Source organism: Staurois parvus, unplaced genomic scaffold (genome assembly GCF_062004578.1).
Source record: "Staurois parvus isolate SC_StPar_1 unplaced genomic scaffold, SC_StPar_1.0 ptg000511l, whole genome shotgun sequence".
NCBI classification, from domain to species: domain Eukaryota; kingdom Metazoa; phylum Chordata; class Amphibia; order Anura; family Ranidae; genus Staurois; species Staurois parvus.
The window spans coordinates 1,423,504-1,451,196 of record NW_028318307.1 but is presented as its reverse complement, the minus strand read 5'-3'; the positions used below and the strand labels follow the sequence as shown (position 1 = coordinate 1,451,196).

At 45.4% G+C, this 27,693-nt stretch overlaps 2 long non-coding RNA genes across 2 annotated transcripts in view; one reads left to right on the top strand and one right to left on the bottom strand.

Moving 5' to 3' along the window:
* The first annotated feature begins 7,480 nt into the window (after positions 1-7,480).
* On the top strand, positions 7,481-13,250 carry LOC149451894 (uncharacterized). Its single transcript, XR_016314972.1, has 3 exons — positions 7,481-7,551; positions 8,229-8,293; positions 12,962-13,250. It is a non-coding gene; the product is annotated as an uncharacterized LOC149451894 (long non-coding RNA).
* Positions 13,251-16,443: 3,193 nt separating this feature from the next.
* LOC149451893 (uncharacterized) overlaps positions 16,444-27,693 on the bottom strand; it is a 30,077-nt gene continuing 18,827 nt past the window's right edge. Inside the window, exon 2 of the long non-coding RNA XR_016314971.1 lies at positions 16,444-17,873. This is a non-coding gene — a long non-coding RNA (uncharacterized LOC149451893). The remainder of the gene's footprint in view (positions 17,874-27,693) is intronic.

Genomic DNA, 27,693 nt, shown 5'->3' with positions numbered 1-27,693 from the left:
CAAAATGTTATCACAAAGGGACGGTTCGTCACATGGACCCTCAGTCTTCTCCATAGCCAGCGGAATCCCAAAACGCTCGGCTATGTGCTGCAGGGTGGCCAAAATCACGGCACAAACATTGGAATCGGGAGGCCCCAAACATAGAAAATCATCCAAATAATGAATGATGGAATTCACTCCTGAAACGTCCTGCACCACCCACTCCACAAAGGAGCTAAACGTCTCAAACAAGGCACAGGAGATGGAACACCCCATGGGAAAACACCGGTCGATGTAAAATGCGCCCCGCCAATGGCAACCTAATAAACGAAAACTGTCAGGATGAACTGGCAACAACCGAAAAGCCGATTCAATGTCAGATTTAGCCATAAGAGCACCGCGCCCATAACTGCGCACCCAGAAAACCGCAGCATCGAAGGAAGTATACGACACCGAGCACGCATCCTGAGCGATGGCATCATTAACTGACCCCCCTTTTGGGAAAGAGACTTTTGGCACCCCCCCAGGGGAAAAACAACCAACCCTGGCAGAGGGGCAGTTGAAAACGGACCACCCATGTGACCCAACGCCACTTCCTTATTCAGCCTATCTTAAACTACCACAGGATGCTGCAAGGCCGATCGCAAATTCCGCGCCAACGGCGGAATGGAAACTAAAGAACAAGGGATGCGGAAGCCCTCCGAAAAACCAACCTCAAGCAACGCCGCTGCCGCCCGATCTGGATATCTATTTAGGAACGGCCGCATCCTTTCCACCCTCACCAGCGTAGTCCCTCTTACCCGCAAGCTCTTCGGCACGGCCCTTCCCGTGTTTAAAGCAACGGGACAAGGAATAGGAGCCGCCGCAGCCGGAACATTCATGTTTAAACCGGCAAGCCCCACCAAATTTACAGGAGCCCTCGAACTGCCAACAAAACCCCCTGCGGTTTGCAGCAGATTGCCCCGGGGCGAAAAAACTACCGGCCCCCCCCTTGAAAAAACGGACTAGGGACCCACGCTAGGGTCAAAAGCCGCATCCAAAGGCCAATGTCTTTGTGATCCCACCGTAGGGATGGGCGGATGGCCCTGCGCTGCCAAAACTGTTAGTCATAACGGAGCCACGCAGTGCCCCCATAAACCCAATGTGCCTCACTAAGAGTCGAGGTAGCAGAAGAGCCCCGAACAGTGTTCAGGAGTCTTCTCACCAATCACGCTAGCCATAATGGCAAACGCCTGCAACCAATTGGCAAACGTATGCGGGATGAAACGAAAACGCTGTTTTTCCGCATCCTCTTTGCCCCCGTCATCAGACTGGAACCCATTGGAGCGAAATCTCTACAGGGGAAGGAGCGAGAAGATCTCCAAATACTCACCTCTCCAAATCTTCTTCCGAACCTCCGGCTGCAAATGCGCCTCCAAAGGGCCCTCAAAACAAATGTAGACCTCGCACCTAGTTGAGTCTACCAAGCGGACCAGCTCCAGGAGGGGGGGGGGGGTTTCCCACCGCCAGCCCAATTACCCCATTCTCCGCGGGGGCAGACCCCCCTCCTGATCCAGAATACTGGGAAGAAAAAACCCCAGGCACCAAGAGGCCATGCCCTTGTCCCCCAACCGACCCCCCGCCCAGCTCAAAGTGGTGCAGCAGGTCACGCAAGCCCGACACCAGTACCCGCAAGCTGGGCTCCGTCCCCAACGCGGCAACAGCAACATCCGCCCTGCGGGGGGCAGAGTCCACACCCCCCGCCGTAATGGGTGCCACTAGAGGGAAGACCCCACCCCCTAACAAATCCTGCAAAACTTGAAACATTCAACTCACCAGGCTGCCCAGGAGAGGTCCCATCAGCTGCCGATCCAGCATCCACCACCACAGCATGGCTGATTGCCGCACCCACCTCAGATCCCGCCAGCTCGCCCAAGGATGGATCATCCGTCCTGCGCCGAACAGGAGACCTCTCAGACTCAGGACCTCCAGATGTCTTTGGTCTGTGCTGCACATGCCTCCCGGCACCAGACCCGCCCACTGATGTCCCGACCTTGTGATGTGCAGGGCGCCCGGCCGTCACCATGGAAACCCTGCTCTTCAGCCGTTCCCGCGTGGCCGCACCTGTCTCCCTGTAGGGGCTGCTGGCTGCAGGTGGTGACAGCCCAGCAGCTGTGGCTGATCTTCTCCCTCCCTGACAGGTACCTCATCAGAGGAGGAGTCGCCAGGGTCCCGAACTGTCCGACGAGCGGGCAGGGGCTGGCCCCACGAGGTCCCCTGCCCGCCGAGCTGTGCCATTGCCAGGGATTCCTCCCAGGCTCACTGCCAGCAGCAGAAGGAGAGCGCCCTGCTGGCGGGCCAGCACAGACCAGTGTTGTCAACCAATAGCACTGCTCATCTGAGTGGGAGGAAGCAGCTGATAAGTTGCTCCACCTCCTTACCCAATCAGCATCTGTAACCCGCCCCTTACCCAGCCCGCCCCATTTGAGTAGAAAATGCTGGAGGCTAGAGTATGGTGGCATGGAGAGGCTCTGACATACGCGAGTATGAAGGTATGATCACACTAACGTCACACAGGACAGCGCCCACACAGGGCTCTACACAACAAGTAGATGTTGCTGGTCACACACGTCATTCCGGCTGCAGAAGTTGCATCATCAGTGAGTTGTCTGGTCCTGTGTGCTGATCAGGCAACGTACACACAGATCAGGGAATGACTTCCCTCCGTCTTCTCACACGGCTTCTTATCTTTGTTGTATTTACAGTGCACACTGCTAGGATGGACGGGTGACCACACTGATGATGACTAGACTTATGGAAGGCACTACAGCCGGCATTACATGTGAGTGTGTGACATGTTAGTGACCATCTTCAGCTGTTTCTATAGAGAACACAGCCACAGGTCCTAATTTGGTAAATACACACTGTTTGGAGGCCATCCACCTGCGTCCACATGCCTGTCAAATTAGGACCTGTGGCTGTGTTCATACAACTACTGCATGTCCATAGTGTAATATAGGCTGCCTGCACACAATAATAGTCATAATAAACAATAAAAAAACCTGATTCACACTGTACAGGACACAGCACCCATGCGAATGATCCCCAAGACCTCAATCACACAAACTTTATTAACTCAATACAGTTTTATCTTTTAGATTTAGCAGGAATTTTGTAAGTTGTTTTAGGTTTGTGTCCACTAATAATGATTTCTGTATATTTTTTGTGAAAATATCATTTTAATGTGTTTAGGGGGTGGGGGGGGGGGGGCTGTCCAGTAGGCTGGACAGGGCCCCTGTGATTTCCATCACCAACCAGGGCTGCTGTTGGAAATGACAATGGGCCATGTAACATTTTTTAGACCGCTTAATGTAGAAACACAGGCAGAAAAATGCACAGCAGGCAGAGGGCAAGTATAAAACTATAGACTGCAGCACAGCAGAGTTCTACTTTAATATGCTGCTCTAAAACTAAACATTGCAGGTTCTGAGGCAGCAAACTAAAACCACATACATTAAAAGGAGTTCTAGAGTTTACATATTTGGGAAGAAGTGTTCAGCGAGTAAAGGGATTAGACCGCTTTCTATGAAATCACAATTATGAAGCACTTTGAGACTCCAATGTTTCTATAGTTCATTAGAACATACCCATCCATATTGAAGATCAATGCTGTACAACAGGTGTGATGTAAGTTTTAAAGGGGTAACGGGGCATGCTTTCTTAGCCATCATCTCCGCCTGGTCACAGACACTGGCCAATAACTGTAATATTAAAAAAAAAAAATTCTTTTGGTTGTCAGCAATTCAAACACTGTATAAAATGCTCCAACTTGGGCACTCGATGTAGAACATCTGATCCAGAGATCGCTTGTAACAGTGAATTGCGGCTCTTGCAAATTTATTTTTCGTCTTTTTTTTTTATTAACATCTGCATAGATTTCTCTTTCATTGTCAATTCCTTAAAGTTCTATACTGATATTTTTATTTATTTTACAGTTTATTACGGTTACTGACAGTTACTGAATTATTACTGTTTAATCTTTCCATTTCAGCTTATTCACTGTTGTATTTTAGAATTTCAAAGAAATATGCCACAGGATCCGAGGGGTAAGTAGATTTGATTCACACTGGTCATTGTATCTGCATTGAAGCCATTTCTCTCCTACGCTTGCCATCACTGTTCTGCCCCTGACATTTATTTGTTGATGATGCGGCTCACATATATAGCTTTGAGGCGCATTCATTGCACTATTGAGCTGCAGCCACATACACAGAAAGAAAGCACCATGTACAGGATTTGTGGATAACATCCCATACTTATATTTTTTCATGTTTATTTTTTTAATTTACGTTAGATACATTTTTGCGCTGGTGATCTTCGTATTTTGGCTTTGTTTTTATTAGGGTCATATCTACAGTTAAGCAGCCCATAGATTATGATTTTCTCGTTCCCCCATGTACTGTACATATCAGTGTTGAGAGGGAATACCTCCCTAAGTTATATTGTATTCTGCTGGCCAGGAGCCTTTCCAGCCTTCAAACTACATTGCAATAGGGTTAGTTTACTAAAACTGGAGAGTGTAAAATCTGGTGCAGCTGTGTATGGTAGTCAGTCAATCAGCTTCTAACTTCAGCTTGTTCAATAAAAGTAGGGATGCACCGAAATTGTGGTGGCCGAAACATTTCGGCCGAAAACACCCCTTTCGGCCGTTGGCAAAAAAGAAAAGCACCAATACAGGTGCCGAAAAAACCCCACCCACCACTCGGTAGTTCTCAGCCTTACCTGAGAAACCATCGATCCTGGTGGTGGGCATAGAGATGAGTGAAGGAAAGATAGTCTCCACTCATCTCTATGCCCTTGGAGGACCGGAGCGATGTCACTTCCCGTTTCAGCCATATTTATTTATTTTTTGATCCAATGGTATACATTGCAGAGGAGAGATGTGGGGTCTTTTTGACCCCATTTCTTTCCATAAAGGAGGACCTGTCACTAATTATTCCTATCACAAGGGATACATGCATTTCATGTGATAATAAAATTGATTAAAATTTTTTTAAAAAGGGACAGTAAAAAAAAAAAAAAAAAGTTAGACATCAGAGCAAGAGCAATAATTCTCACACTAGACTTCCTCTGTAACTTTACACTGCTAACCTGTAGAAAGCATCACCCATGGAGATTTTTAAGTACCGCAGTTTTACACCATTTCACGAGCGTGCGCAATTTTAAAGCATGACATGTTTGGTATCTATTTACTCGCCATCTTTTTTAAAAAATTGGGGTATATATTGTGTTTTTTTAATCAAAGTATTTTTCAAAAAAAAAAAAAATTATATATATATATATTAATATTTAAACACTGCACATTTCAGTTTCAGTTTTTGGCCAAGTGCATTTGAATTTTCAGTACCATAATTTTCATTTCAGTGCACCGCTAAATAAAAGCAGTAGTAAACCAAAAAAAAATCCCCTGCCAGGTAATGCCATAATGTACTAGTATGCATCACATACTACCACATTATGAAAAACCTGCCTAAGAACAAAGCCCTCCAGCAGCACGTTGTCACCACTGCACAGACTTTGTCACAAGGTAGCCTGTAGTTTCTTGTTTGTGTACTCTTACCTTGCTGTAGTGCTTTTCCTGTCCTGATTCCATTCACATGTGTAGTTTGGCTGTGCTCACCTATGGGTGTTGCCTGCTATTCTCTGGGTTTTATTTCCTTCCTTTTCAGCACTTCCTGGCCCAGCTTCTAGTTTGCTTGCCTATATAAGACATGGTCAGTCTAGCCCATGTTGCCTGAGTAGTGGTCCTGGTCTCTGAATGCTTGGGCATTGTTGTATGTGGTCCCTGGCTGCCCTGTGTACTAACCCTGTCTTTGTTCTCCATCTGTGCTGGTTTACTACCTGTTCTTACCTTGGCTTATCTCCTGGATTTCCTTATGTCTTCTGCTGGTTGTACACTGAATCCTCAGCTGGGTGTACCTGGGGGCTGTGACCTGGTTCCAGATTTCTGCAGGTCCATCCCCACCATCAGGGGCTCTGGTGAAGAAGCAGGCTGTGGCATAGACTCTGCCTGAGGAAACCCAAGTTTGATATCTGAGGGCTCACTACCAGATGTTTGACAGGTTTACATCTCCACTTGGTCTTCCTTCCAGGTTCCTGGGCTGTGGCCCCTTTAATGCCCAAAGCTGTGATGTCACTATGGCTGTGGCACATAGCTCTGAAAGAATGGCATTGGTATGCTGTTCCTTCAGAGTGTATGTGCTGTTGTCATTGGCTGCCTGAATGGTGCATGTTTTAGGAGATTTTCAGTTTACTATCACTTTAAGCTTTTACAAACCCTTTAAGCTGATTTGGTTTCTGTGCAGAGCTGCACCAGACTTTGCACTCTCCAGTTTCAGTAAATCAGCCCCAATGATTACTGTTAGCTGCTATAGCCACTGCATTAATTGCATGTAAAAACTCTGAAAGGCTGATTGTATCCAAGCTGATCAATGGATAGACTTGGGTAAAACCAGCCTGCCCAAAGATGGATTAAATCATAGCTGGTTCCTGCTGAACTGACCAAAATTCAGTCCATCCATGGCCAGCTTTAGGATGCACATGAGTTGCACAATTTCTTTTTTTTTTCCTCCAGCCATGGGTTGAAGGAAAAAAATTGCATAATGTATGGTCAGCCTAAGGCTGGCCATGAATAGATTGAATTTTGGCTGGTTCAGCAGGGACCAACCAAGATTCAGTTCATTCAAATCACTCCGGCTGTACTGTTGTATGCTGACAGTGGGAGCTTTCCCTGCCATCGTAATACAATGCGATCATAGGAAAAAAAAATCTGATAGGCTAGTTTTACCGATGTCTGATAGCTGGTTGTATTGAAATCGTTCTATCAATCAATTTCAGTACAACCAGCTGAGGTGCAATAGTCTATGGACAGCTTTAGCATATTTCTCTCAAAGTTGCTCAGATGTTCCACAGGGATGGAATGAAACCCCACCTTGACCACCCCCTAATTGTGCATCTGTTTAGAGTAAAAAGTCACCTCACACCAAAAATACATTGCACAGATGTGAACGGGCCCTTATCAAGGAATTGCATGTCATTTTACTTGATTACTTCATTCATTGATTCATGCTATTTTCCCCCCAGAAGTACCAGAATTCCACTGGTATGCACGTTTTGCTCCAAGCTGCAAGATGATCTCTCAGTACATCTCCGGCGAGTGTGCAGGAAAAATGCTGGTGAAGGAGAGATCAAGAGGCTTGTGGATGTGGTGCGGTCCAACATGCAGCAACTGGTTAGAAACTTCAACATTGCCCAGTATGCTGATCTCAACCATGCTAGAAGTTGCAGCACACTGCAGGAGTATTTGGTGAACTTTATCCAGTCCAAAGGAAGTGTCATACTTCATCCTGCAGGAAGACATTGGTAAGTGTTCTGCATTTAAAAGGTCATAACACTTATTTTAACCTGTGACCCTATAATGGCAAAAAAAGTAAACGGCTTCTTTACCTCTATTCTACATCAAGGTTCAGTGGAGGAAGTCCACAAAGATCCCACCAGAGGGGATGAAGCTCTACAGGGAAGGAAACATCCAGGGTAAGCTTGCTGTGCATAAAGAGGAGGTGATGTCTTGGCAAAAAAGTCAAGCTACAAATACTGCAGATGTTGACTTTTAATATAAAGACCCTTACCTGGTATAGGGATCCAGCGCCATCTTCACCCAGGCTAGTTCTTCACTAGCCTTTGGGTTCCTGGCACCCTAACTGTGGGCAGCTGGCTATGCAGCTTTTGGCTTTACAAGCAGCTGCCCACTGTGCATGCGGGAGCCACACTGCACTTTGAATGGTCCTGTAGTCTTCTGGAACCTGTGACATGTGGGACGGGAGCACCTGTATACTATTAATACTAGGTACCTTCTCCCCACCCCCCAGAAAAAAACTTGCCAAATATGGGAGAGTAGGGCTCAAAGCAAAACATCCTCTTTTGGGTGGAGTTCTGCTTTAAGAAGAGAGGACCCTGTAAAATCAGTCTTTACACAGCATTTTTAGTGTTTGTACCTTGCTTTGTAGCTGGGTATACTTTAATTGTTTAGGGTTACTTGCATTTTATCTTGTTTGTTTGGAGTCCACTTTGTGGAAAATTTAGCAATTTTGTTCACATTTCTGTAGTTTTTGCCACTTTTGGAATTGTCAGCTTTTAGGCATTTGAACAAACCTTTAATTGAAAGTAGGGTGAAAACCCAAATTTCTTTTTGATTGCTATTACATCTCCAGGTCCAGTAGAGGCTGTGCATGCCGAACCCACCAGAGGATGAAGAACTCAAGAGAAAACAACCAGGGTAGGTACAGGGCTGGATCTAGGGGGGTGCTGATATCAATGGTGCCCCCAACACCCCCCCCCTCGCTATGCAGAGCAATACAAAGGAGCTGAAGGGAGAGATCTGTCTTGTTTACATACAGACGTCACCTGTCAGTGTTCGCCGGCGGGGTATCGCCAGCTTGGACCCAGTGATCTACCACTGTAGCTGCTAATGGCAACATGAGTAGGGCCGAATACGTGCCCCTTACCCAGGGATAAGAAATTGCATATATACATGATTTTGCGCAGCCCTGCCGCCCTGTTGCAGTAGTTCTGCTATAGGGCGGTTGGAAAGCGGTTAACCACTTCAATACTGGTCACTTTTACCAGGCCAATTTTTTAGCTTTCAGTGTTGTCGCACTATGACAAATTGTGTGGTCATGTAACACTGTACCCATAAAAAGTTATCTTTTTTTCACACAAATAGAGCTTTCTTTTGTTTGGTAATCCACACTGAGGTTTTTTTTTTTTTTTTTTAACATATTGTCACTAGTCCAGTACAGCATTATTAACTGGCGTGGTGGTGATCAGGGACTGTATGTAATAAATAAATTTTTACATACTGTCACCAGTGATTGGCCTTGTCTGTACCATGTGACTGCTTTGACCAATCACAGCTAACACAATTGTATACAATGGATGGCATGACAGGAAGCCATCCATTGTATACAATTGCCATGATCTGCTGTGATTGGTCACATGACCCTGGCAACGGGCTGGTGTAGTGACATGTGAAGATCATGCCACTGCTCTGCCCCGCAGCCACGTGAATGCCTCCTGACAGCAGGTCATATGACGCCTGGCCATCAATCTGCTATAGGCCAGGTGAGAAGGTGTTAATCTCCCAGCCATTGTGTGAACTTGAGGCCTAAAACCGGCTGCAGTGTGCTCTACCAATCCTGTTGCTCAATCTCTCTCAAATCCGGTCAGTGAGATGGTGAGAGGATGGTTAGAGCACAACAGTGTACTGGATGAATAGAATGGAGCAGGCAGTCTACCCCGGCCACACTGCACCCCCTGATGTGCACACACAGCAGTGAGAGGGCACACTGTATAAGTGCAGCTCAAAGTTGGATTAGATACAGAGGGTAGTAGCTGTAGATTCTGAGGCTGAATAATTGAGTCCAGGCATACTGACAACTGAGAATGCTGCTGCTCCCCTGAAATGCAATTCACTCAATTACTTTTCTGAGGCATTTCACAGGTGGAGAGGAGATGATAAATTGCCGCCTCCTTTACCTGTTTTAACCCAATAAATGCACAGCAACCACATGCATTGCACACAGTTACAAAGAGTTGCAGGTTTTTTTGTTTTTTTTTCTTTCTTGGGTCATGTTCAGTGATCGCTGCCTGCAACATGAGGTATAATCCTTGCTACAGCATGTGTACAGCACCAGCTTCTACCTTTCGGCTAATATTCTGTTCACACCAAATGCGGCATTACAATACAGTGGCTGGTGTGCTGTTGTATCAGCGCAGTGTAGATTTGCTGATTGTGGTCAGGGCTGGTGCTTCCACTAGGGTGCACTGCCACTTAGGGGCACCTGAGCTCAGCACAGGCCAGCACTCTCTGTGGCCTATGGACCTCTTGTATGAATTCTTCATTTCTCTGCAGAGTCCCCCTCTGCTCATATACACACACACACAGAATGAGGGAATAAAGGTATCTTCACTCTGCACAATTCTCACATTCTGTCCACACACATGACCTTTTATTACATATATACACACAACAGTATTCCATGTAGCAGTGAAGTGTTGGCTCCCCCTAGGATGGGAAGTGATGACATTAGCCCAGGACCCTGGGCGGTCAGCAGTCTCTGATCAGAGATGTGAGTAGGATGATCGGGGCCTGATCATTATGAGAGGGAAGTGGTATAGTGCTGGAAGGTTGCCTTTCCTCACTGATCCACAGCCTGGACTCTGCACCCCAGTAGGAGACATCAGAGGTGAGCCGAGCCTAGGAGGATGGCGGGGTCATGGAGGTTATCGGAGAAGGCTGGTATACTAGTAATGGGAAGGACTCTGTTGTGATGGCAGGGACTCCAGTGGAAAGGGGATTCTGATAGGATGGGGGCAAATCTGATTTAAAGGAGATGGTGTAATGGGAGGACTGTGATGTAAAGGTGATGGACTTTGACATGATGGGTGAAATCTGAAGAGGGGTTTCCCCCATGTGGCACCAAGGAGTCCATAACCTAATCATCCAGTACAGATGTCCATGTCCTTCAGTTCAGGCATGCGGTGTCTTGGGATTTTGCATACTTTAAAAGTATGCCATGAATTTTGAAACCCCAGCCTAAAACATGTGTTTTTAATTGCAGCCACATGGAGAGGTAGGGAACTGAGAGGAGAGGATAAATCGATAGTGTGGTGACATCATGCCCCTCTGACAACCAGGGTAGGCCTACACCACTTCAAAATGACCCTTTAAACCTCTGTTTTCGGTGGATCCCAAGAGGTTTTTTTAAAACTAGTTTTACTGTGCTTTTCATGTAGCTGCTTATTTTTATCAACTGTACAGAATGGCGTTTGCATGTTTGGCAAAACCTACATCATCCATTATGGGAGTCCTCATGTTTTGGGACTTTTTTTTTTTTTTTTTTGGAATTTTTTTTTTATCCACCTTTTGAGTCCAGTTGCAGGACAGGCATATGCCAAAAAAGTGGAAAATCTTTTCAGATGTCTCTACATATAGACTGTAGAATAAAAAATGCTTTTACAGTTTGTGTAAACAATACGTGTTACTATCTATAAAGCATAACAGATGCAATATTTACAAGCTCATGTCTCATTCTCATCCACAGTGCCATGTAGAATATCCATTTTAGGTGGAGTCCCATATGCTGAGATCTTAGTAAATTTCCATCCATGTTTGAGTCCAGGAATTGGACTCAAAGGTGGAGAAAATTTTAAAAGATCCGAAAAGGAAGACTCCACTCAAATCTAATTCAAGTTTTGTCCAAAATGACAGCACTGGACTGCATGGGGTGAGGGGTTTCAGAAGAGTCCGTAGCTACAGTACATGTAGCTGACTGCTTCTAATTCTCAAACCCCAGGTGACGTTCTTTACAGCTGTTTTTAATGCTGACTGTTAGCCAGGACAATTCAGTTGGTTGCAGGCTGGCTGGTAAATTGAGCTGAGATTTTTTTTCTTTTGTTTGACATGTGTTGCCTTTCAAGGTACTTCTTGTTGACCACTGCCTGTCTAACTGGCCTTTGCATTTCTTTGTACTGTTGATATAGTGGTGAGGGGGTGCACTCCAGTATGCCCCCCCATGCCTTAAGCAGGTGTGGGCTCCCTCCAGGCTAACCTGATCTGTCTATCCATTTTATTATACATGTGCTTTTACTATGCGGGTTCTCAAAGTTGTTAGGTTGGCCCCCTTGTGTCCTTTCCTAAGTGCAGAGGATTAAAATACAATGGCCTATAGCTACTCACAAAGGTAGGAGAATGATCAGCAAGTATGTCAGTTCTCGGCTTGGCCAGTGGGGGGCTGATGGTATCAGTCAGAGCCCTGGTCCCTTGGGATGGAAGTCATCGGCTATCAGGGGTGGGGACACTTGAGACCAGCGTGGAGCGCACGGAGGTCCGGTCCAGGCAGGCGACCAACGGGTCTGAAGAAGCAGATGCTTTGAAATGCATCACCTGACCCATTCTCTCCTTTCCATTGGTTGCCTGCCCAGTCCAGAATTCTGCGCGCTCCACACTGGTTACGGCGCTGGTCTCCAGTGTCCCCACAGCTGATGGCTTCCATCCCAAGGGACCAGGGCTCTGACTGACACAATCGGCCCCCACTAGCCAAGCCAAGGACTGACATGTTTATCATTCTCCTACCTTTTGTGAGTAGCTATAGGCTATTGTATTTTAATCCTCTGCACTTAGGTTGGCGCCCCCTTGTGTCCTTTTTATATTCCCTACAGAGTATTGCTTTGCTCTATGGGGAGCTGCTAGTGCCTCCAATATCTACTCAATGGACTTTGTGATATTTTTACATTTTATACAATTTTATATGGTTTATTGTTGCTACATTTTGTTTATCCAGTTTTTTATCTTATCATGATAGTTCCCTCTCAGGGCCAATTATCCTATTGGTTCCTCCAAAACTGAGTTAGGACTGCAGAAAGTATTGGGGTGCTGAGAAGAGGCTCTGCAGCTTACGCATACATTTGCAAATGTGTGCAATATAAACCTGTTTTTAACACAAACTGTTAAACTGAATAATTCATTTGGTTGCAGGCTGGCTGGTAAAGTTGAGCTGGGAATTTTTTCTTTGACATCTCTAGGGCTGACCATACATTATGCATTTTTTTCTTTCCTTCAGTGCTTGTAGCTCCTCCCTCACTGTGTGCCCACCATTGCAAGATGCCGGTTATGGGTCCATAGATACAGAGCGTGGCTCAGGCCCACCTCCTCCTCCTCATTGTCTGACTGCAGCAGGAGCCAATGGTTCCTGCTGCTGTCCTTGATCTTAAAAGGAAGAGGAGAGCCAGTGTACAACGCTGGATCTAGATCAGGCTCAGGGAATTTTATGAGGGGCTGGGGAGAGCTGCACTCTGTTCTTTTTAATACAGAGAAAACATTAAGGCAAAAAAAATTTCAGCCTTCAGAACCACATTAATCAGATGTTGATTTCTTCATTTTCAGGTGAACAATGTGGCACAATCTTTTCAACGTGGACCCCGAGGAGGTTTTTGTTGAAGTGCTTCCACCAGCCAAAAAGGAACACTGAATTCTTCTGGTACTTGAGGTATCTGGATCCAGAAAGTCCACTGCGCTCATCTATCTGGACAGTGTTCAGAAGTTTACAAGGCACACTGCACTGGAATTAAGGTGCCTGGAGGATTCTTCTTTGACACTAGCTACATCAAGGTTCTTCAATCTTCTGAAGGATATCCAGTTAAAGATGAATAAGAAAGCTGCCAAGGGAACAAAAAACTGGGTATGTGATACTAATGGCAATAAACATTGTATGCCTCTAGCTGATTTTATTTTGCCAAATATGCATTCAATAAAACTTTCTTCCCCACAGACATCAGGCTCATGATCCAGAGGTATGCCAAAAGATTATCTATCCTGTAAAACCTCAACCTGGAAGCATTGCTGACATTGCAGCATTTACAGAGACCAGCTATCATCCAAAACATGGCTGTGAGTGTTATACAAGTCAATAGTGTTTTACACCAAATGTAACTTGTAACTTAACACTGACATCTGTTTTTGTTATTCAACAGGTACATCAGTGGTTACTGAGGGCCCATGAGACCATCTACTTCAACACAAAGGCCGTGGAAGTAACCTACGTCAAGGTGTATGTCGGAACCTCGGAGGTGTCCACTGCCCCCCCCCACAGATGACTATGGTGGTTTTGGAAGGATCTGGGGAGATATGGTTCAACATGTATTTCCAAAAGATACGTGGGTTTTTGTTTTTTTTCTTTGTTTAAAGACCTTCAGCAGAGGGGACCACCAGCGATGGCGGGAAACACCTGATCTGACTATTCAGTTCCATAAGAGGCAAGTAAAATATATAATTTGTCATGCAGTTATACCACTAATGTAAAATCCCTAACAGAGGGAACCAAAAAAATGTTTTTTCAGTTTAACCACTTGCTGCCCAGCCACTGTATAAAAACGGTGGCAGGGCGGCACGGCTGGGCAAAAGCACGTTTTAAAACGTACTGTTTCAAAACGGGTAGGGGGCACACGCGAGGCACGCCGCCGCCCTACCTTCACCACCGATCTCAGCCACGGGTGTCAGCCACCGGGTCACAGCCGGTTTTTATCAGCTGTGTCCTGGCGATTTGCAGCAGTCAGTGACAGGAGCAGGGCTGCGGTAGCTCTGCTTTCTGTCACTTCCTTGAGAGTTCCTGACATGAAGACCAAGAGAAATGAGTTTCTCTGTCCCGATCTGCATGTCTCCCTGCAGTACATACCCCTGCCGCCTAGTAAAACACTCCCCTCAGTTAACCCTTTCAGTGCAAAAAAAGTTAATCCCTTTCTCCCCAGTGCCATTAGTACAGTGTCAGTGTTTTTTTTTTTTTTTTTTTTTTTTTTTTTTTTTTTTTTTTTTTTGTGCAAAAAATAAACGCACAGGTGATAAAATACCACCGAAAGAAAGCTATTTTTGTGGGGGAAAAAAAGGACATAAATTTCATTTATGTACCGTATTGCATGACTGCGCAATTGTCCGTTTAACTAGCGCAGCGCGTATATAGCAAAAAAATTGCGTAAATTGCAGTATCTATACGATAGTTTGTAGACGCTATAACGTTCACAAAAAGCAATCAATATACACTTATTGGAAATTTTTTTTTACCAAAAACATGTAGAAGAATACATTTTGGCCTACATTTTTAACTAATTTTGAGTTTACTATATATTTATAGCTGAAAGTAAAAAATATCGTTTTTCTTCAAAATTTTTGTTTTTTTTGTTGCGCAAAAAATAAAAAGCGCACAGATGATCAAATACCACCAAAAAGCTTTGTGTGAAAAAAAGGACGTAAATTTTGTTTGGGTGCAGCTGTGCATGACCGCGCAATTATCAGTTGAATTAGTGCAGCTCCGAGTAGCAAAAAGAGGCCTGGTCATTAAGGGGGGTAAATCCTCAGGAGGGCAAGTGGTTAACAACCATGTCAGACCACAAGCTCACCATTTTATATTTAACCTGCCTGCAATTACTTTCCAGCAGGCAAGGAAGGCTTTTGAGCCGTGCTGTTTATACCACTGTCATGACAAAGCGAGGGAGCTTCTGGAAGAATACTTTGGTCAATCGAATAATGGTGAAGGCATTGAAAGTAAGATCATGAAGGGTGCAATAATGGTGAAGAGGATACAGAGACTGTACCTTCAGGGTAGGTTGGTAAAAACAGGTTTAGTTTTACATTCATGCTGTTAGTGTGAACGGTTAGACCAGATAATTTGGTTGGTTTGTAAGTTGAGCTGGGAATTCTTTGTTTGACATGTCACCCTTCCATGTGTTCTTTACTGTAAAGGACAGGTATAGATTGGGTCATTTGTTTGTACTGCTGAGGGGCACACTGGACAACTTGGCTGCCATTGTGTTATATGCTGGGTGTCCAGTGTGCTCCTGTACCTTAAAGAGAAGTGGGCTCCCTCCAGGCTCACCTGCCCTTAGTCTACCCATTATTATGCTTGCACTTCTATGGAGGCTCCCAAATTAATTGAGCTAGGACTGGAGAAAATACTGAGGTGCTGTGAAGAGGCTCTGCAGCATATGCATGTATTTGCAAATGTGTGCAAACTTAACCCCTGTTAACACCTAAGTGTTTTTTTTTTTTTTTTTGTTTTTTTTTTCCTTTTTTGGAAAGGGTGTGGGACTTGTTTTAAATGCAAGATGTTTAATTGTTTTGATTCTATTGTGTTTTGCACTTAATTCTGCCTGGCAACAAGGAAAAAAAACCACAATGCAAGAACTGTTCAAATGCAACCTGCATAGGTGTGAACCTAGCCTTAGACAGGATAATTCAGTTGGTTGGTAAGTTGAGTTGGAAGGAAGCAAGAAGGCACTTAGAAGTGCAGTATTTCCAAATGTTTATTACAAGTAACGGTTAAAAACACAAGGATGCAAGCCTGTGTAGTGTAGGGCTCCTGTCCCTGCCCTGGATATTGCTGTGCCAACCAGCAGCTGCAGGGGGATCTTGGGTAGCAGTGTCATGATGGCCGATGAGTATTTATATTTTCCCTTGCATCTATGATTTAAGTACATTATGTTCTTTCAGGATGTTTTAAGAGGAATCCTACAGCAGAGCAGGTGACATCTTATGCTCTAATCCAAGGATGGACAACAAACTGACCAAAATTCAGAGGATGTGCTGGAAGCCCACCATGGCCAGGGAGAAGGTACAAGCAGAAAGATCACCATGCAAGACTGGAAAGGTTTGCCATCATAGAAGACCATGTTGGAAATGCTGTGAAGATGGTGTTTGGGACATTACCCTTCAAGAAAGGAGAGATGGTGTGTGACTATCATGAACCCATCGTGTCCCATGAAAGAGGCAAGGAGGTCATAAACTCCATGGCAGTGCAAGGTTTCAACCTATGTCTGTAGCCTATGTCCTTGTTTTCACCGTCAGGCCTGGGAGACATAAAGCTCTGGACACTGAAGTGTGCAAGCTAAATCTCTGAACGTTTAATGCATGACAGGAACGGTTATACAGAACTCAGGAGGTGTTGTGTAATCTCAAGATGACCACTGGAACATTCAATTCTTATCAATATAGTTACGTTAAGAACAGAAACTGCAAGTAGTTTTGGGAGACCATATAAGGTAGTTCCGTTTACAGTAATGAAACTAGTCTAAGAAAAATGAGAGAGCAGATTCAAAATTGAAACTAACTGTTCACATGTCTAGAAATGGAGGCATTCTACAAAATATATGCCAGTTAAGACATTTCCTTACCGTTCCTCTCTTTTGTCATATAGTGACAACAAATCAAGTTTCACAGTTGTTTTTTCAATATGAATCCGGGTTCTTTAAAAACATGTTACAAATGCACATGCGAAGCTTAGCAACAACATAGAATATAAATGTTTAGTAAAAACAAAATCCACATACCTACTTTCTTAAACCATCAAGCTTGTAAAACATTTACCTGGTCTCTATGATTCTCAATGACTTCATAGCAGTCTGCGATTTCAAATCTGATATGTATTCATTTACAAGACTCATAGTCAGTAGTAGACCACACAACTCGATTAATGCTGTACCTACTAGTTCTGTTTTCATTCATGACCACCTGTTTTCTGCAGTTCAACATATAAAAAAAAAAAAAAACACCTGTAGTTATGTTTATTTTTTTGTATCTATTCTTGGTAGTATTTTCTTGTACAAAGTTACCATCCTCAGCTATCTTCCCATTACGTTTATACTTACTACAAAATTCTTTCCTTCATTTGATTAGTTGCCTAAATAAAAACCCTAGTCAGATTCCATCATAACTCCCAACACTTCAAATTTGTTGTAACATTTCTAAGGCTGATACTCAGATTACCAATAAACATTGATGGCACATTTTTTGGTGCAGCATACAAAGGAATTTTCAGGGTGGAGCATACTCCAAACCCAACAACTTTCAATTCACGAGAGCTTGGCCTACCTATAATTAAATTTCAAGAGTGACATATTTTCAGTCAATTATCTTTTCTGCTTTTTTTTTTTAATTAGTTCTGGGTCATTAACAGTCTTACTGTTGTGGCCACAGCTTGGTGGCCATTCTCCTTGGTGAGAGTAGAAGTAGCTAGCGCAGAAAGCCACTGAGAGATAACCTGATCAAAAGAAAATTCTAACAGGCTGTCTCTGGATGAAGAAGCATCCTGAAGATTGGGGGTGTTTATAGGTCTGTCTCCTTTCCTTGTTCTGTCTGTTGCTCCTCATTCTTTGGTGGTTCTGGGATCCAGACGTTTGAATCAGAACTGCGGTTCTCATCACAGCTGTCACTATGGTAGGTTTCCTGTATGGTGGATCTGTGGTCTTGTGTCTGTGAAGGTCCTTAACCACTACCCGATCTCCTGGATTGTATGGGTGGGTTGGATTATCTGTGGGGAAAAAGGAAAACAAAAGAGACATCACTGTATACACCATTTGACACCCTAATCAATTTCTGGATATATCTAAATCACCTGGCATAACTGGCAAAGGACCTCTTGTCCAGGGGGTGGGGAATGGCCAATCCATAAAAATTTCAAAAAGGAATATTTGGTGACTTTATTAGGTGTCATTTTCATCTCAACCAGAACAGCTGGCAGATACACCTCCCATCCCTTAAATGTCCCACCTGTTACCTTACTTAGTTTCTCCTTCAGGGTCCTGTTTGTCTTTTTTTTTTTTTTACCTGAGCAGAACTCTGTGGATGGTAGGATATGTGGAACTTTCAGTCAATGCTCATCAGTTTGGTTACCTCATGTGTAACCTTTAAAATAAATGTTGGTCCTATGTCCAAGTCTATACTTGCCATACTTCCTTTGCAAAAAGTCTTTTCTTTATTTCATCTCTCACTACCTGTCAACCCCAATATATTATGCCATAGAACTGTGCACTGTGATGTGGGAGTCCTGTTCTACCTCCCTTTGGCATTATATCATTTGCATCTAATGTCAACCATTTTTGTTGCATATCTATGCTGGGAATGGTGTCCTCATGTATTACCTGAACACAATCAAGTTCCTCAGGGGGATTATCAGTTTCATCCTTTATCCCTAGCAAATAATTTAACATAGCTAATGGACCTGAATTAGAACCTGCATATTTCACTTCCAAATTAGCAGTTGATGTCAAAATTACTTCATAACTGCTTTCCCTTTAGGCTGTCATGTGCTGCGTAGTAAGGTTCTTAAGGAAATGCAGTACATGATGTGTGGTGTGAAGGATGGTTTTATGTCCTAGAGTCGCGCTCGTTGAGTCCTAGACCACCATGGCACAGACGGCCAGGGCTCTCAGACATCCCGGCATGCCCTGTTTCAGACTTGGCACTACTTTTGAAAAATAGGCTACTGGCCTAATGTGTCCTCCATGATCCTGAGCGACCACAGCCATCATGGTTTTACAATTATCATGAGCTTGCACATGAAAATCAATATCAAAACCCAGAGTAGAAGAGGAAACTAGTGAGGACCTCAAGATTTGGTAGGCATTGGTGGATACTTGATTCCACATAATGAGGTCTGAAGCCTCAGTCTTAGTGTGCTGCCTGAGTATGTTGTCATAATGGAAACAGTCATGTATCCATTGGCGACAATAGTTGACCATACCAAGGAGAAGAGCATTTCCTTTTTAGTTTTCGGGTGGGGCAGACCTGTAATGGCTAGGATCCTGAACTGGCTCACCATTCTGGTGCCTTGTGATAAAGTGAAACCCAAGTAATCCACTGAAATTTGACAACATTGCACATTATGCCTTGCCACCTTGTGTCCCTTTGTACCAAGAAAATTTAACAGAGATATACTATCCTGCCTACAAGCCTCCCTGTTGGGTGAACAAAGTAATTTCATCCATGTACTTGAGCAACGTGGAACTATGGTGGGGTGCCCAACCCTTTAAGGATTCTCAGAGGGCCATGGAATATACAGCCGGAGAACTCACGTAGCCTTAGGGCAATCTGGCCCAGGTTAACTGTTGGTCAGAGTAAAACTTAACAGTAGTTGTGTCTCTTTGTCAGCTTGGATGTAATAAAAAAAAAAACTTTGATTAAATCGATCTCAGTATAATACTGTGTATCTTGTGTAATGGAGGTAATCAATGAAGGCACATCTGGGACAATGGGTGCAATTGAAATAATGAAATTGTTAATGACCCTGAGATCTTGCACTAAACGGTAAGTACCATCAATCTCCTTGTGACAAAGGATACTGCTTTTGATATACTGGACCAACTCCAGGTTTGAGTCTGGCTTTGTAAGGTATATAGGGAATATACCCTACATCTAGCTTACTGTTGGCACAGACTTCAGGCTTCACTTTATCTAAATCTTTCATGCTCACAAAACAGTGAGATGACTCCATGTGCACCCCTCCCTTCTCACTTACTCTGATTGTGACCTTGAATTTTCCCAACAAATCTGTGCCTAGCAAATTTACAGGGAATCCTGATAAGGTTTTGAAAGAATGTTTCACTATGGAACCTTTCCCGTGAGAGTCTGAAATATTCAAAGGGGGTGTTTCCAGGTTTTGGCACATGTCCCAGTAATATTACCTGAAGGGTAACATTCTACTCTTGTCCCCTATTTCTGTTGCTACCTCTTTCTCTAGGATTTTAACTATGTTGTAACCCCTGAAAATGTGCTTTGTTGGTAAATTTGGAGACCTCAAAACATCCAGCGGTGTCTTTCTCCATCACTTGTTTTTCAAACGTACCTGTATCCATCTCTTTGCAGTTTGAAATAAGCTGTCTTACAAACAGCAAAATTTAAAATCTGTATCCTGCCATCAAGGTTTGGATATATAGTGCCCATTTCTGCACTAACCATATCCATCCCAGCTTCTTCCTTCCAAACGTTTCTAAATCTTTTCACATACTCTGTTACTGTCTCTTTTGTTCCTTGTTTACAAGCAACAGCAGTTGCTAACGATTTCCTACTCTTCCATATTCTCTCCATATCGGCTGTCACCTACTCTCACACCTTTCAATAAATGTCTATAAATGTCTTCCTTCAGCCATATATGAGTGGCTGCCAGGGTTCCAGGATCAACTAGAACATGTATTGTAGGCACCTTTGTCCAGTCAAACCCTGAGTCCATGTCATATCCCAAAATTCCATCAATTATTAATTTCATGTTCTGCTGTGAACACTGTCTGTGTCGTATGGCTCTCTTCTCCTCCTCCCTCTACCCCTCCCTTCTTCCTTTCGGTATTATCAGGACTCTGTGTTTTTCTGTCTGAACTAAGGGGGATTGGGATGGTCTGTCTGTCCTTGAAGAAAAAAAATCATCCTCTCTTTTAGGCAAAGCTGGATATACTTTTGTATAACTTGTTGGAGCAGACGGTGGGGGCGGTAAAGAGTGTAGATTTAAGTTACTGTGCTCTGGAGTGTAACCAGATGCATATTTTGGCCAGTGAAAACCTGCTGCTTTCAGATACTGTATCCCATAACAATATCGTTATCACACATTCCTTACAAGTTAACCTAGACAATTCAGGATATATTGTCTTTTTTTTTCCCTTTTTTTTCACTTAACACTTTATGCAGGAGCTTAAAAATCTTTGGGTAGAGATCTCTCATCTTAGATACTTAGTGGAGAAACTTCCAGCCATCAGTATACAATAGAACTGCAGGAAAGATTCCCCTATCAACATTGTTTTGATGGGGGAATCAAGCAATTTTCTTTTCTTCAACCAATTGCTTCAAGTATGGCCAGCCTCCCTCTTGCGTGCACCGTCCATCGCGTCTCCTCTCTTGCGCATGCTGTCCATCGCCATCTCTTTTGCCATTGTCAAAACTTCACTTATTGAAGAGGGGGAAATGGGGAGGAGCCGCAGCAGGAAGCCGTAGCAGCATGGCTGGGAGGCTACAGGCACTGGCCTGCTAGGAGTATGAGGTGCTGTGCACTAAATGCGGAAACAGCTTACCCTTCCCTGGAGTGAGAGGATGCAGAGACCCTGTATCATCTGATCCCGAGTGATGGAGGATGGTGGTGTGGAAAAGCAGCGGTGTAGGGTTGCTGGGGAAGCGGAGTGAGAGTCCGCTCCCTTGTGAGTCTGGAGCTGGTGTGCTAAGGGAAGTGGTCGAGGAAGGAGAGAGAAGAAGCAAGGACCCGGAGAGGTACGGAAGGACCCGCAGCTGCCCCGGATACTTCCTGAGGACCGGAGGACTGGCGGTCACAGGTTAGAAGGGGAAGGGAGCAGCAGCAGTGGGACTGGAGCCTGAGGACATATGGTCAGTTCCCAAATTCATCTCGTATTCCACCTGGCATATAAAATAAAACATATACAAAAAGGTTGGTGCAGATTTCCTGGTGTAGGGTGATTAAGGGTTGCTGCAGACATTTTCCAGCACACTGGATATATGTGTTTGAGAACTGTATTACCAATGTCTGTTGGTGCAGGTGGAAGTCTAATGACTGATCTCTAATTACAGCTGATTCTTGTCAAGCACCATACAGCAGACACACAACAAGCTTTTAAATGTAGATCTATACCGAAGTATATACAGCGTACTTGTAACAAGCTCTATACAGATGACTGATGCCAAATGTTATGCAGTGGATCCGCACCTTGCTCCAAACAGCAGACTCACACCAAATCTTATATAACAGACCTGTACTAAGCTATAGATAGCAGGCTTTTGTTATATACAATGCAGCAGACCCGCACTAAGCTTCAATCAATAGACTCATATGGAAGTCTTAAGTGACCTGCACAAAGCTGGTGCAGATTTCCTGGTGCAGGCTGATTAAGGGTTGCTTCAGACATTTCCCAACTCACTGGGTACATTTGTTTGAGAACTGTATTACCAATGTCTGTTGGTGCTCGTGGAAGTCTAAAGACTGATGTTTAGTTGCAGCTGATTCTTGTCAAGCACCATACAGCAGACCCACATCAAGCTTTTAAATATAGATCTATACCAAAGTATATACAGCGTACCTGTAACAAGCTCTATACAGCTGATTGATGCCAAACGTTATACAGCGGAACCGCACATAGCTTTAAAAAGCAGACTCACCAAATTTTATACAGCAGACCTATACTAAGGCACAAATATCAGGCTCTTGTTAAATACAATGCAGCAGACCCGCACTAAGCTCCAAACAACAGATTCATATGGAAGTCCAAACAAGTGACCTGCACCAAGGTCTATACAGTGGAATTCCGTCTAGTGTTACATAGTAGATCTGCACAAAACTTCAAATAGTAGATGCACATCAAATTGTATACAGCTGATCTGCATCAAGTTATATATTGTTGACTTAATGCAAGTACTATACAGCAGACACGTATTAGCTGTATATTGCGGATTTACGCAAATTCAATACAGAAGATCCAAGTTTGTCTTATATAGTAGACCTATATTATATATATAGAAGGCCTACCCCAGTCCGAAAAAACAAATAAGTCATTAAACGGGAATCCTCTAAAGAAAATGAGAAGTAAACCAACTAAATGGGGTGGCCCTAAAACACCCCAGACAAGTGCAAACTCCCTTACGATAAAAAAATATATTCCGGCACGGGAAAAAAAGTCCAGAATCATAAAATCAAGAGAACCAGGGCGAGTGGTCTATAAGCATGAGAGGTGATCAATCAAGACTGTCACTTAGTAATATGGAGGAGGTCCAAGATAAAGGAAGCCCAATTTCAGAGGGGACAAAGAAAAGTGGAACAGGAAGGGTCCTCAGTACATACCCTTTCAAAAAAGGATTTGATAGAAATGTTCACGAAATTGGAGATGGTTGTCAAGAAGGAGATCGGGAACCTCTGCGGCGATCTGGGTCATGTACTGTCCCATTTGGAGGAGTCGGAGAAAAGAGTAGAGGAACACGCAGGGGCGTATTTTCCGCGAGGCAAACTAGGCATTTGCCTAGGGTGGCACTTTTCAGGGCGGCAGCTCGGCGGCAGTGCCGCCCCCCCTTTCCCACTGAAGGGACACTTCCGTGGGAAAGGGACAGGGGCAGGGCCGCCATGGCTGATGGACCGGCTGCAGAGGAGAGCGGAGTGGTGGGCGGATCCCCGGAGTGCGCTCGGAGCGCATGAGGGGCGGGGCCCACTGTCAGTGTGCCGGTGTAGCAGCAAGATGAGTCCCCCCATGAAGATCCGGGATCTGCAGGAAGGCCAGAGGAAGGAGAAAGCAGAAGAGGACGAGGTCAGGGGGGCGGAGCTGGCCCGCTGCTTTGCAGCTGCCGCCGGAGAACGTGGGGGAGAAGGGACACAGGCACAGGAATGATCCTGACACCATCTGGAGGAGCCACTGCTGCACAGGTAAGTGCTTGGAGGACTGGTGCTCCCTCGGTCCTGTCTCACTGTCGTCTGATACACTGCCCCCCCACCTCTTCTACTTCCCTCCCCCATCCCATTGCCCCCCATCCATCACACTGCCCCCTGCCCCCACATGTCACTCTGCCCCACACCTGTTCCACTTCCCCCTCCTGTCCCCCACATTGTCCCACTACCACCCATCTGTCCCCACTGCCCCCCACCTGTCACTCTGCGCTCCTCCTGTCCAGCTGCCCCTCACCTGTCTCTCTGCACGCCTCCTGTCCATCTGCCACTCACCTGTCACTCTGCGCTCCTCCTGTCAATCTGCCCCTCACCTGTCCCTCTGCGTTCCTCCTGTCCAGCTGCCCCGATCCTGTCCCATGCCCCCTGTCACGCTGCCCCCCACCTATCCCTCTGCACTCCTCCTGTCCCACTGCCCCTCACCTATCCTTCTGCGCTCCTCCTGTCCATCTACCCCTCACCTGTCCCTCTGAGCTCCTCCTGTCTCACTGCCCCCCACCTATCCCTCTGCGCTCCTCCTTTCTCTCTGTTCTCCTTCTCCTGTCCCACTGCGCTCCTCCTGTCAATCTGCCCCTTACCTGTCCCTCTGTGCTCCTCCTGTCTCACTGCCCCCCACCTATCCCTCTGCGCTCCTCCTGTCCCTCTGTGCTCCTTCTCCTGTCCTGCTGCCCTGATCCTGTCCCAAGCCCCCCCCCCATCACGCTGCCCCCCATCTGTCCCTCTGCGCTCCTCCTGTCCCACTGCCCCTCACCTATCCTTCTGCGCTTCTCCTGTCCAGCTGCCCTGATCCTGTCCCATGCCCCCCTGTCATGCTGCCCCCTACCTGTCCCTCTGTGCTCTCCCTGTCCAGCTGCCCCGATACTGCCCCATGCCCCCTGTCACGCTGCCCCCCCCTGTCCCTCTGCGCTCATCCTGTCCCACTGCCCCTCACCTATCCTTCTGCGCTTCTCCTGTCTCGCTGCCCCGATCCTGTCCCATGCCCCCCCCGTCACGCTGCCCCCTACCTGTCCCTCTGTGCTCCTCCTGTCCCACTGCCCCTCACTTGTCCCAGGGGCGTATTTGCCACGAGGCAAACAAGGCATTTGCCTAGGGTGTCACTGACACCAATGAGGGGGCACTTTTCCTCCCACTGACACCAATGATGGGGCACTATTTCACTGACACCAATGATGGGGCACTATGCCTCCGGGCCTCCCACTGACACAATTATGGGACATTATTACTCCCACTGATACCAATGATGGGGCACTTCCACCCACTGACACCAAAGATGGGGCACTTTTCCTCCTACTGACATTAATGATGGGGCACTTCCTCCTATTGACACTAATGATGGGGCACTATTCTTCCCCCTGACACCAATGATGGGATACTATTCCTCCCCCTGACACCAATGATGGGGCACTATTCCTCCCACTGACACCAATGATGGGTCACTTCCTCCCACTGATAGCAATGATGGGGCACTATTCCTCCCCCTGACACCAATGATGGGGCACGATTCCTCCCACTGACACCAATGATGGGGCACGATTCCTCCCACTGATACCAATGATGGGGCACTATTTCTCACGCACTGACACTAATAATGGGGCACCATCATTGGTGTCAGTGGGTGGAATAGTGCCCCATCATTGGTGTCAGTGGGAGGAATCATGCCCCATCATTGGTGTCAGTGGGAGGAATCGTGCCCCATCATTGGTGTCAGTGGGAGGAATCGTGCCCCATCATTGGTGTTAGTGTAAGGAATAGTGCCCCATCATTGGTGTCCATGGGATGAATAGTGCCCCATCATTGGTGTCAGGGGAGGAATAGTGCCCCATCATTGATGTCAGGGGGAGGAATAGTGCCCCATCATTGGTGTCAGTGGGAGGAATAGTGCCCCATCATTGGTATCAGTGGGAGGAATAGCGTCCCATCATTGGTGTCAGTGGGAGGAATAGCGCCCCATCATTGGTGTCAGTGGGAGGAATAGCGCCCCATGATTGGTATCAGTGGGAGGAATAGTGCCCCATGATTGGTATCAGTGGGAGGAATAGCGCCCCATCATTGGTATCAGTGGGAGGAATAGCGTCCCATCATTGGTATCAGTGGGAGGAATAGTGCCCCATCATTAGTGCCAGTGGGAGGAATTGTACCCCATCATTGGTGTCAGTGGGAGGAATAGCGTCCCATTGGTGTCAGTAGACGGAGCTCTAATAGGAAGAGGTGGAACCTAAAGAGGAAGGGGTGGGGTTTGTAGATGAAAGGGTGGGACAAATTTAGATGCAGGGGGGGTGCCCGATTTTAGTCTTGCCTAGGGCAGCACAAAACCAAAATACATCACTGGGAACACACACTAAAAATTGAGAGATTAGAAATGCAAATAGAAGAGAGGTGATTAAAAATGAGAGAAGCCAAGAGGCCAAGAGACAAGTTATATCCCAGCTTTACTCTTGCCTTGAAAACACTATTGAGGTTCAGTCTAGGAAAGCCTGTATGGTCTGGAGCTCTGAATTACAACTCCAACTAAAGCCGGAAGACTGGGATCACATCTACGCACATATTCATAAAGGCTCCATCTGTGTCTCCACACAGGAAAGCAACTTCAAACTATACTCTAGATGGTACAGAGTTCCATCCCTGCTTCACCAGTTCGATCCCAATGTCTCGGACTCTTGTTGGAGATGCCACCTGGCTAAGGGTACACTCATGCACATTTGGTGGGATTACCCACTGCTGCAGCCTTTTTGGGGGAGAGTTCAATCCACAATTGCACGAGTAACTACGTACAGCCTAGAGTTCACCCCTGCACAATTTCTGCGGCATCACTCCTCACTTTCATTTCGGACATATCGTAAATCACTCGCCACTCGTTAACGCTGCAAGACAGTGCGTCCCAGTCCACTTGCGCTCAACAAGTATTCCCACTATCCGTGAATGGTTTGCTAGGATCAATAGAATTGAAGAAATGGAGGAATTGATCTCTATTGCTAAGGAACATCCCAAGAGATTCAGGGAAACTTGGGCTTGCTGGAGGCACTTTAAAACCACCCCTACCTACCACCTACTTGTGCAGCAATGATTGATTAGACATATTCTGACACTTGGGAATAACCTCTTTTCTGAGATACCTCTTGACATATGACTAGACGTACCTTAGTCTTCCACCAAGGCTTACTCTCTTAGAACTTTCATCCGCATTGTACCCGGTTGACTGTTTTGATACACACCACGTCTTAAGCTATAAGTCAATATTTTTAATGTGGCTCATTTAACATGTAGAGAGCCATCTATCCGCAAGCATACACTCCTCTTCACCGTTTTACTTCACCCTAAGCCCTCCCCTCCCAACACACACCCCCCCCTTTTTTTTATCTCTTTCTTCCCTCTTCCTTTCTTTTCTATATACTTACCTTTACCACTACACTATACTACATACCCTTTACTAACTAACCTTCCCTCTACCTGATCTCTAGCTCACACCTATATTCTACTCCTATCATCGTTTTCATATCATAACTGATACAGAACACTGCCCTTTAAACTGATCTCTAGCTCACACCTATATTCTACTCCTATCATCGTTTTCATATCATAACTGATACAGAACACTGCCCTTTAAACAGACGTGCTACGCCCCATATAACTCACACATCCAGCTCATGGACACACGAAACAGAACGAAAGCTGTATCTTGTGCTGTTCGTATTCAATATTACACACTTTATACTCCCTTGATAGAAAATCCTGCTCAAAGGTCAGAAGACAATATATCTCTCAGCTCATTTCCTATACTCTGTACATTTTCTGGATTGTAAGTTGACACAATGTCTTACACCGTTATGTTTTGTATAGCCTATTATTAGAGATGAGCGAATCGAACATGGCGAAGTGGAACTCGTTTCAAAGATCAGGAAAAATTTGATTCGCACCGAATCCGAAAATTAGC